General features: G+C 49.7%; 1 protein-coding gene across 1 annotated transcript in view; it reads left to right on the top strand.

The window, feature by feature from the left end:
• The window catches only part of LOC137217865 (dehydrogenase/reductase SDR family member on chromosome X-like), a 193,738-nt gene that overhangs the window by 11,595 nt on the left and 170,797 nt on the right, over positions 1 to 11,346 (top strand). The window lies entirely within an intron of this gene.

Genomic DNA, 11,346 nt, shown 5'->3' with positions numbered 1-11,346 from the left:
TCCCACCTCCCGGGCTGTAGTTGGCTGCTTTGCATCTGACCCCTCCCTGCCACATTTCTTAAAATCCTGGCTTTCTGTCACTCGTGAAAACTTGTGTCCCTCCAGCTAGCCGCCTCTCTGCGTTTCTCACGTTTTTTCCTAAGCCCTGGGGTTGCCGGCCCTCTTCCTGGCTTGTACTTTTCCTTATTTAACGCTGTGGAATTGGACGCTTGTTCAAGAAACCCCAGCGATAAACGGACTCCTAATTGATCGGTCTGACGTGCGTGAGTAACGCTTCACACTTGCCGGAAAGCCTCCGACCTCGAGAGAGGGCTTTATTTCTGTTTGTTCAAAGAGAGTTTTCCAAGCCACGCGGAAGAAGGAAGGCCCCTGTGCTTTGTTCTGGGGTCTTTGGGAATCACATCAAGGGTGTGATGCGTTTCTGGATCTTTTGGTATCACAGTGTGTTTATGTGAATAAAGCTGCCAGCCGGGGAAGCCTGCTACGGGAGTAGGGATTCTGCACGTTCGTTCCCTGGGCTGTCTTTGCACTGGGTGTGGGGAGGATGATTTTAAAAAGCCGAGCCTTTTGGGGTGCTGACCTCAGGCCATGTGTATCGCTAGGGCATCTGGGTTCTCTCCCATCGACTCCTTTCTCTCCCCGTTCCCTTCCTTTCTCTCCTTCCTTTTAAGAAAACGAGGTACCCCAGAAACAGACAGACTGGGAGGTCGGCGTCCGTCGTTATTTTTCTCCTTCTGCACGTTATGGGTTGCCTCTGTTCCTGGGGGCATGGGGAGGGGGATTCAAACGTAGAATTTTTCTGCACAAACATTTTGAGTTTCAACAGGCCAGTTTTCAGTCATGATAACCTGACACTTGCAGAGCGTTCTCCGTCGAACATTAAGTGGAACGTGGCCTTCAGTGTCTTAGATAAAGTATCGTTGCTGGCATCTAGAATGTCTCGTAAAAACACAGCCCCTAACCGTTAAGGATGTGTCTTATCTGGGTCGGCCCAGGACTCTGCTTCCCCAAGATGGTGTGTGTTTCACGCTCAGGTCTTGCTCTAAAGTCAGTTTCCTTTCAGAGTCCGGCTCTCATCCCGGCTCAGGGAGGCGGGCGCCTCAGTGTGTGTTTGGAGTGACCCCGGGGTCTCGGCCGCCCTCTGAGCGAAGGCCTGGGGCCCTTCACTGGCTTCTGAAAGCACCGCGGCCCTCGGACAGTTCGTCTTTCTGGTTTCCGGGTGCAGTCTGGACCAATCCCGGGCACATTGCTAGAATTCTTCTCCTTGCGAACCTGCAGCCCCGTGTGTCCCCGTCCTATAAATTGTACTGCATTAAGACCCAGCGGGGGATGTTTTGCAGCTGTTCTGGCCACCGGGGGGCTGGGTTTGCAGCTCTGCCTGGAAACACAAGCCCTTCTGTGCCTCTCACGGCTAGCAGGCCCAGGGCTAGGCCTTCGGGGTCCTCCTCCTACGTGCTGGGGGCCCGTGGCCACTCTCCTCTGAACTTCGCTGGCTTCGTCCTCTGCAGCCCCACGCGGGTGGGATACAGCGGCTGCTTGCCTTGGGTGGCTTCAGCCTGCAGCCCCACTGGCCTCTGCTCCGGCCCTGCAGCCCCATATCCTGTCGTGCTCAAGGCAAGATCCCGACCGTTCAGGCTCCCCCTTCCTCTCTGCAGACCTGGGTTCCTGGCCTGCAGACGCAGGGCCCTCCCGGAACCTGCGTGGTCTCTGGGTCCCCCCGGCTGCCTGGGCCCATCCCGGCTTCCCAGGCTGTGACTCCGAGGCTGGGTGCTCCACGTGGCCTCTTTGCTGGGGTGGTTTGTGCTGGTTTTCTGGGAGCACCCTTATGATATCTGCTCAGCGGTTTGACCTTTGGCCTGAAGCGAGGTCGGGATGCTTTGCCCACCTCTCGTTTTCAGCCCAATTTGTTCACCTTCTCGACTGAACCAAACTCCCTCAATTTTTTGGGTGATGAGAGACCAGATGGGATAGGCTTTTAGCAGACGGCAGATGGCACAAGGCAGGGGCGGATTCCTCAGGAAGTGTTTCCTTAGGGAGACGGGCATCGCTTCCTCTGTTAGAAGGATGGAACCCGGTGGTCTCCGCAGCTGTCCTTGAAAGAGGACTTTTCCTGAGAGATTTTGTCACGTGGGGTCCACAGCAAATGCCTTTCCCCTCGGACGGCAGGTGTCCTGGGAGGTGATACTTGATGAGTCCTCTAGGGGCTTTTGCTTCCAGGAGGATCCTGGCTGGGTCTTCGTGGAAATGAGGCAGTGATTGGAGAGTAGGTGACATTGGGAAGATCACGTCTCGTGCACAGCACCGGGGACACCAGGATTGGAGTTTATGGTCCAGCGTAGGAGCTGATAATTGTGTCGATGGCCAGTTTGTTACATACATACTAACCTTTGTGATTCCATGCCTGGATGGAGTTGATTCTATTTTTTTATATATATATATATATATGTATAATACATAATGTAAATATGTGTGTGAACATAAGTATATATATTTACATATATCAATATATATACTTTTATATCCTATCTATGTATATCTTCTTTTTTATATTCTGTCAGTTATCTGTCATCTGTCATCATTCATCTGTGTATTTATTACATATCTATCATCTGTCTACATCTTTATCATCTATGTATGTATTATTTATTATCTCTGCATTTATAATCTATCATCTGTGCCCTTGTCCATTTTCCGTCTATTATCTATCGACCTGTTATCTGTATCTGTTGTCTATATCATCTGTGTGTTTATCTATGTATCTACGATCAGTTTGTCATACATCTCTGTATCTATCGTCTGTTTGTGTATCTTATTTATCATCTATACACTTATTCTTTATTTATCATCTGTGTATCTGTGTATTTTCTATTACCTGTCAGTTTGTCATATCTATCTATCTGTCTCTGTTTATCCATCCATCCATCCGTCCTGTACTTTTATGGGTAAACGTCTGTCTCTGTTTATCCATCCGTCCGTCCTGTACTTTTATGGGTAAACGTCTGTCTCTGTTTATCCATCCGTCCGTCCTGTACTTTTATGGGTAAACGTCTGTCTCTGTTTATCCATCCGTCCGTCCTGTACTTTTATGGGTAAACGTCTGTCTCTGTTTATCCATCCGTCCGTCCTGTACTTTTATGGGTAAACGTCTGTCTCTGTTTATCCATCCGTCCGTCCTGTACTTTTATGGGTAAACTGAAGGTGCGTTGAGCAGCTTGCATTCTCCCTGCAGGAAATGTAATGAGTTGACGCACTTCTCCTTAAAGGACAGCTGTCGTTGGTCAGCCCGTCATGGCTTAACACGTTTCCCGGCTCCGTAAGACACTCTGGCAGGAACCGTGGGATTCCTGCAGTCCACTCTCCTCCCGGAACCTCTGAGGACTCAGCATGTCCAGCTCCTCACCCAGGAGAGCTGGGGGAGCATCACCCTGCCCTCAGTGCGTGGTGCCCTGGCTCCGCGGCTGGTGTGGCCCTCCCCCCTTCACACGCACTTGGCCGGAGAGCTATACCATGCCTCTCGGGCCCGGGCAGCTGGCCCCGTGGCTGCAGGCCTGCCTGGGGTGGGGGGGGTCTCCCCAAGGAGGAGCCCGTTCCTGGGCTGTGGGCGGTGAAGCCCACGTGGCGGGTCTCCAGGTGGCAGAAGGACACGGGGGAGGTGCAGCCGCTGGGATGCAGTGACCGGCTCCCCTCCCTTCCCGCTGGCATCCGGGGTCTCGCGCGCCAGGCCACGGGGGCCAGTCCTGGGTCTGTGGTCAGCTTGGTTCAGGGCTGTCCCGCCGTGTACGGCCTCGCGAAGGAGCGCGGCCCGGGACAGCGGAGGTGGCGCACGCGCGGTGCCCGAGCCCGCGGTGAGCCTGCCTTGGGGGGTGTCTGGCGGCAGCAGGGACACCCCCTGGGAGGGGCTGGCAGTGGCCCTCCCAGGTCTTGTCCTGACCCCCCCGGCTAGGCGTTGGGATGGGTTGGGAACGGGGAGGTGGATGAAGGGAAGAGCAGATGTGCAGTCGGGGGGGGGGTGGTGGGTGCAGGATGCACGTGCAGGAAGGCACGTCCGTACCGCTGGCAGCGCAGGGGGAGACCGCGCAGGGAGCCCCCAGCCCCGCCTTTCCTCCTCTGCCTCTGCCCCTCTCGTGTGGACACCTCCGGGCGAGGTGGCGGGAGCGTGTTGCAGACTGAGCCTTTGTGTCCCCCCGGAATTCGTATGTGGAAGCCCTGACCCCCGAGGGGATGATGGTAGGCAGTGGGGTCTTTGGGAGGTGATTAGGGTTAGATAAGGCCATGAGGGTGGGGTTCCCGTGATGGGATTAGTGTCCTTATAGAAGAGGAAGAGACCAGAGCTCTCTCTCCACCACGTGAGAACACCGGCAAGTATGCAGCTGTACAAACCAGGAGGAGAGCCTCGCTGGGAACTCATCTGCCCTGGCCGTGGTCTGCCTCCAGGCCTGTGAGAGGCACGTGTCTGTTGTTGAAACCACCTTATCTGGGTTACTTCGTTATAGCAGCCAGTATTAGTCAGGGCTCTCCAGGGAAATGGAACCAACGGGGTATATCTAATATCTATGTAGATGGATAGATGATAGATAATAGATAGATGATAGGTAGGTAGATAATAGCTAGCTAGCTAGATGATAGATATGTAGATGACGGACATATGATAGGTAGATAGACGATACAGATAAATGTAGGTGTTGGTTCTGTGTCTCTGCAGAGCCCTGTGTAACACATATATCTGTATCTTTATATCGCTATGTGTATATTGATTGATTGGAATTGACCTACACAATTCGGGAGACCAAGCAGTGCCACAGTCTGCCATCTGGAGCCCCAGGAAAGCCAGTGGCGTGTTCAGTCCGAGTCCAAAGGCCTGAGAACCAGGCACACAGGTGTCCAAGGGCAGGAGGAGATGGACATCCCAGCTCAAGGACAGAGAGACAGAGAATTCTCCCTCCGCCTTTCTGTTCTATTCAAGTGTCAACTGATTAGACGGGGCCCACCCTCCCTGGGGAGAGCCACCTGCTTTCCTCCATCCACCTGTTCAAATGCTCATCTCGTCCAGAAACACCCTCCCAGACACATGCAGAGATCACGGTGCCCCAGCTCTCTGGGCTCCTGGTGGCCCAGCCAACTTGATGCGTACCTTCACTCATCGTGCAGCCCGCCCTGGCACATAGAGCAGCTGAGTGCCGCAGGACGTGACCAGGGCTGCAGGCCTCAGCGGGCACAGCTCCTGGGTCCAGCTGACTCTCTCGCCCACGTGCTCAGGGGCGGCTGGGGGCCTCTTCAAACTGCCTGTTACCTCACCCAGCCCGCAGAGGGGGTGGGGCTTATCCTCACACATAAAAGACTCCTGCTTAGAAAGGCCTCCGTCGGGTCCACGTGGAGGCTGTTTTCTTTCCCCCTTTCCGCATTTACTCCTATCATCCCTGGGGCTTCTCCCTACATGGCTCTTTCCTCCGGTGTTGGCCCTTCTAGCATAACCATTTTTATTTTTTAAAAAAAATTATTTTATTATTTATTTTTAAAATTTTGGCCATGCTCCGCGGCTTGCGGGATCTTAGTTCCCCGACCAGGGGTGGAACCCGTACCCCCTGCAGTGGAAGCATGGAGCCCTAACCGCTGGACCGCTAGGGAAGTCCCATGGACCTCTTGTATTTCTCGGTTTGGAGGGAGTTGCCACAGGGTTTAGTGGCCGCTGCAGGAGGGGTTTAGGATCCACGCGGCTGACATCACGGGGCTGAAGAGCCGTGGGGCCCGTCAGCTGCCCCAGCTCTTCCTGTCCCCCTGCTGTTGGTGGAAGCAGCCGTGCTTCGTGGCTGACACCTGCACTGGTTTCTCAAGCTGTGGAAACACGCCAGCATGAGAGGCGGCCGTCAGGTCCTCCTGCCACAAGGATGAGCCGTCATCCAGGCGATGGTACCATGCTGGCCTGAGCTGATGCCTTTTGCACGCTCCTCTGGTCCAGCTGGCCGGGTCCCTGCTTCCAGACGATGCCCAGCGGAAGCTAGTTAGGGCTCTTGGTTGCCTGAAAACTCATACTTTATGCTGGCTAATTTTATCTCACTGTGGCTGGGCAGTGGACCCAGCTTTGCGGTCAAACGCTGGTCTAGAGGTTGCTGGCAAGATATTTTTTAAGATGAGAGGAACGTTGGGACTTCCCTGGTGGTGTAGGGGTTAGGACTCTATGCTTCCACTTCAGGTGGCACGGGTTCGATCCCTGGTTGGGCAACTAAGATCCCGTATGCCCCGTGGCATGGCCAAAAAAAAAAAAAAGATGAGATAAACATTGAAATCATGCAGCAACATGGATGGACCTAGAGATGATCGTACTGAGTGAAGTAAGTCAGAGAAAGGCAAATATATCACTTATATGTGGAATCTAAAATATGATACAGATGAACTTCTGTACAAAACAGAAACAGACTCACAGACACAGAAAACAAACTTATGGCTACCAAAGGGGAGAGGGATAACTAAGGAGTTTGAGATTAACAGATGTACACTACTCTATATAAAATAAACAACAAGGATTTACTGTAGAGCACGGGGAACTGTATTCAATGTCTTGTCAAAACCTACAATGGAAAAGAATCTGAAAAAATATATCACTGAATCACTCTGCTGTCCACCGGAAACCAGCACCACATTGTAAATCAACTACAATTAAAAAAACATTGACACCAGGAGACTTTGACATAACCAGATTGTCCTTCACAATGTGGGTGGGCCTTGTCCAATCAGTTGAAGATCTTAGGAGAAAAAAAGACTGAGGTTCCTCAAGGAAGAGGGAATTCTGCTTCCACATGGTCGTGGGACTCAACCTGTAACCTCAGCTCTCCCTGGGTCTCCAGCCTGCTGGTCTACCCTTCAGATTTTGGGGTGCCCCCTCTACACATCTGTGGTTGAATGAACCAATTCCTTCAAATAATCTCTCTGTCTCTTTCTGTCTCCCTTTCTCTTTCTGTCTGTGCTTCCTGTTGGTCCATTTCTCTGGAGGGACCCATAACTAAACATACTTTATGTCCATGGGTGGCACTACAAGAAAGTCAGTTAGAGTTGGGGGTGCAAGGAATACAGGAGCCAAGCCCCTCCCAGTCATGAGAGGACATGTCAAAAAAAATTTCATTTCCTCATGCTGACGGACTTAACTGCCAAGCGTCTTCCCCTCGTGTAAAACACCCAAGCTGTGGTCACCCCACTCGCTGTCAATTTTAAACATTTCCTTGTCATTGAATTCTGCTTCTCAGATGCGAATTGTTTTTTTCACAATTCAGCAAATGTAGTTTTCATAAACCCTTCTTAAAGAAACTGTAAGTCTTAGTTCTGCGTAATCGATCGTTGAACAGAGAAAATATTTAACTGTGTAGTTTAGATTAAACGATATTGGCAATTATTGTTACAAAATAAAATGGTCATATTCTAAAGCTATCAATATGAAAATGACATTACTAACCAAAGCTGTCAGGAAAAATGAAATAGGATAAGAAATTCAGGTAAGTATTGCAATTTTCTCATTCTTTAAAGATAAAAATTAAAAATGTCACATTAATTTAATAATACAAGTAATAGATACATAAACAATGATCAAGGTATGGAAGTAAACCCTAAGCCAACATGATACTGATGCCTGCTATCTGCTGTCATTACTCTTCCTTTTTTCGTTCTTTGAGAACTTTCTTGAATTTTTCATTTATTTAAAAAAAAATTAAATTTTTTAATTGAAGTATAGTTGATTTACAATGCTGTGTTTCAGGTGTACAGCAAAGTGATTCAGTTTTATATTCAGTTACATATATATATATATATTCTTTTCCCATGTAGGTAATTATGAAATATTGAGTATAGTTCCCCGTACTATACCGTAAATCCTTGTTGGATAAAGAAGATGTGGTGCATATATACAATGGACTATTACTCAGCCATAAAAAAGAATGAAATAATGCCATTTGCAGCAACACGGGTGGACCTAGAGATGACCATACTGAGTGAAGTTAGACAAATATCATGTGATATCACTTACATGTGGAATCTAAAACAATGACACAAATGAACTTAAACAGAAATAGTCACAGATAGAACAATTTACGGTTGCCAAAGGGGAAGGGGGGAGGGATAAATTAGACTGGGATTAACATATACACGTTGCTATACACAAAACAGATGAACAGTAGAGGCCATTATTAGTGGACATGCTTCTTTTTTTTGCTGTGAACATTTGATTTATTTCCCTATAATGTTAGTACTCTTTAACCATCATCCTACATCACATACAACTTTGTATCCTGTTTTGGTGTTTTGTTTTTCTTTTCACTGCATCATTTCTCTGTGGTCTATTGAAAACCAAGTATAAGTGACTGCAAAATTCTTGCCTCTGTGTTTTTGGTCACTTGCATAAGGTTCTAAACAGTGTTTATCACGTAACGCGTGATCGCTTTACAGGTGATTCCCTCTTAGTTATTCATACCCCCTTAATGCCACATTTCTTTTCTTCCCTAACTTTACTGAGGCAGATTGACCTGTAACTCTGGATGCTTCGTGATGGACGTGCTTAAATAGACTTGTGCAAAGCTCAGGGCATGCCCCGAAGGTGCTGGTGGTTTAATTCTCCCGTGAAGAATCCAGGCACTTTTTCATGCATCTTTACCGGGAGCCGTGGGTGTCCCCAGACTCCGATGGGTTGGGGTAATTTCTGGGGAGCGCCTGTTTTCCTACCAGCCCTGGACGGCCTCGGAGTCCTGGGTGGTGGCTGCTGAGGCCACCCCATCACCAATTTTTTGTTTGTTTTTGGCCACACGTTGCAGCACGCGGGGTTCTAGTTCCCCGACCAGGGATGGAACCCGTGCCCCCTGCCTTGGAAGCGCGGAGTCTTACCCACGGGACCGCCGGGGAAGTCTGAACGCATCACTAATTTTGACCCCCCCCCCCCGCCGCCCCCAGCACTTCTGTCGAGGCTGATGCCTGGGCCTGGCTTCTTGGAGTTACGTCCTGGGTTTTAGGTCTCCCACCTCCAGCCCACATGAGCCCCCTTCTCACGGAGGAACTCCCGGGACCTCTGCACACCCACGCCTCCCCCGCGGTCCGTGATTCAGCACGGTCTTCACCCATGTTGAGCGGCTGTACTGAGGTTTCATCCACCATTAAATCATACAATTCAGTACAGTGTTCAGTGGACCTGCCTCCTGGTGCTTGGCTTATGGCTTATGCCACCCATCCCCGAAAGCATGAACTCGTGCTCTCTAGAGGGATCTGGACAACATGACATGCGCATGGCCTCCCTGGACCCAGCATCACTTATTGTGACACAGTATCATTCCTCACGCCATTGCTCGTAGGACTGAGTCACTTTTTTCTTTTATAAATTTATTTTATTTACTTATTTTTGGCTGCGTTGGGTCTTCGTTGCTGCGCGTGGGCTTTCTCTAGTTGCGGCGAGTGGGGGCTACTCTTCATAGTGGTGCCCGGGCTTCTCATTGCGGTGGCTTCTCTTGTTGCGGAGCACGGGCTCTAGGGCGCAGGCTTCAGTAGTTGTGGCACGTGGGCTCAGTCGTTGTGGCTCACAGACTTAGTGGCTCCGCGGCATGTGGGATCTTCCCGGACCAGGGCTCGAACCCGTGCCCCCTGCACTGGCAGGTGGATTCTTAACCACTGTGCCACCAGGGAAGTCCCCTAAGTAGCTTTTTAATGTAGGGTCTGGATGTCTTTCTAGATTGTTTCCTTTTCTGCCAATCTCGCTTTAGGATTGATACATAGATGATATGATGTATTCATATAGTAAGCTTTCCCATCTGTGCCCCCCCTCGCCTCTCCAGTCTTAATGCTTCTAGATCATTCTATCCCTGGGATGAATGGCCATCCTGTTCCTATTCCTTGGTCACCAAACGGGGCACAGGCTGGTATGGTGTCCAAAGGGCCCGATGGCGGCTTTGTCTGGAAAGGTTGCTTCCCATCATCTGTCTGTCAGGCAGGTCTCACTAGTGAGACTTTTATGCTTCTTAATTATCGACACAGCCATTCTTAAGGACCTCCGTGATGCTGCGTGTCAGGAAAACGTATTCCTGGGGCCAGCTGACTTGGAGGTTCAGCTACACGTCATTTTAAATTATTCTGTCAATTTTGAGGACTCTTGAGACAAGTGCACACACACATGCCTAAGATGGTAGGAGGTCCATGAAAGGGTGGCTTATAGATGTCCTTCTTCATTTGTGAGAAGAATACCAGACTTTCCAAGTCCCCGCCCATCCCCCATTATTCACGATTAAGCAAGGTGTTTCCCCCATTTTAAGCTGAGAAATAATTCACCATACAGTACACCCAGTAAATGGCGCAATTCAGTGGTTTTTAGTATATTTGCAGAGTTGCACAAATGCCGTTGCTATGTTATTTTAGAACATTTTAAAAACCACTTCCCAAGGGAATCCCTGTACCTGTTACCTGTCACTCCCCACTCCTGTCCCCCCCCCCCCCAGGTCCTCTGTCTCCATGCGTTTGCCTATTTGAGTATTTCATAGAAACTGAGTCATGGCATATGTGCTCTTTCTGGGTCTGGCTTCTCCCGCTGAGCATCATGTGTTCAAGGTCCATGGACACTTCTGTTCTCACTTTTCTGGTTACTGTGAATCACGGTGCTCTGAGCGTTCATCGCACGTATCTGAATGGATACGTGTTTTCATTTCTCCTGGAGAGATTGATACCTAGGAGTGGCGTAGCTGGGCTATTGTATCTCCATGTTTACCGGTTTGAAGAATCGCCAGGCTCTTTTCCAAAGTGGTTCCTGCAATTTACATCCCCACCAGCAGTGGAGGAGGGTTCCGATTCCTCTACATCCTTACCAACTTCGTTATTTTCTGTTTCTTTCTTCTTCTTTTAAATGGTGTGTTTTTTTTTATTGTGGTAAAAGTCACATCACATGATATAAAACGTACTGTGTGGCTTTGATTTACGTTTCGCTAATGCTCTCTTCAAAGAGGTATGTGGTTATTTCCCAGTGGAGCACAGGAGCAAAGATTTAAGGAGTGAAGAAATGAATTGACCACCCACGTGCTCTTGGAAAGAATTCAAGGTGGCTTAGGCGTGTCTGTGGAAGACAGGAAACACGGAACAGAGACCAAAGTCCAGAAACCTGGTAGCTGAGGGACGAGGTAGTGTTGCTGCTATAGCCTGGGCTTAGCAAACCCCTGTACCTGGTGTCCACTTTGTCTCATGACAGCGGGCAGTCCTGGCAGGGGGTCCAGCTCTCAGTATTTGATAAAAGGACCAGGCACGGGGTCATCCCCAATTAAAAGGGAGCCGGAAGCCTCGGGTCAGTTCACAACAACTGGACAGGGGCCAAGGAGGCGGAGTTCTTTGTTTTGCTCT

This window comes from Pseudorca crassidens, chromosome Y, assembly GCF_039906515.1.
Source record: "Pseudorca crassidens isolate mPseCra1 chromosome Y, mPseCra1.hap1, whole genome shotgun sequence".
Classification (NCBI taxonomy): domain Eukaryota; kingdom Metazoa; phylum Chordata; class Mammalia; order Artiodactyla; family Delphinidae; genus Pseudorca; species Pseudorca crassidens.
Note: the sequence above shows the minus strand (reverse complement) of the source record. Positions and strands in the feature narration are given on the sequence as shown.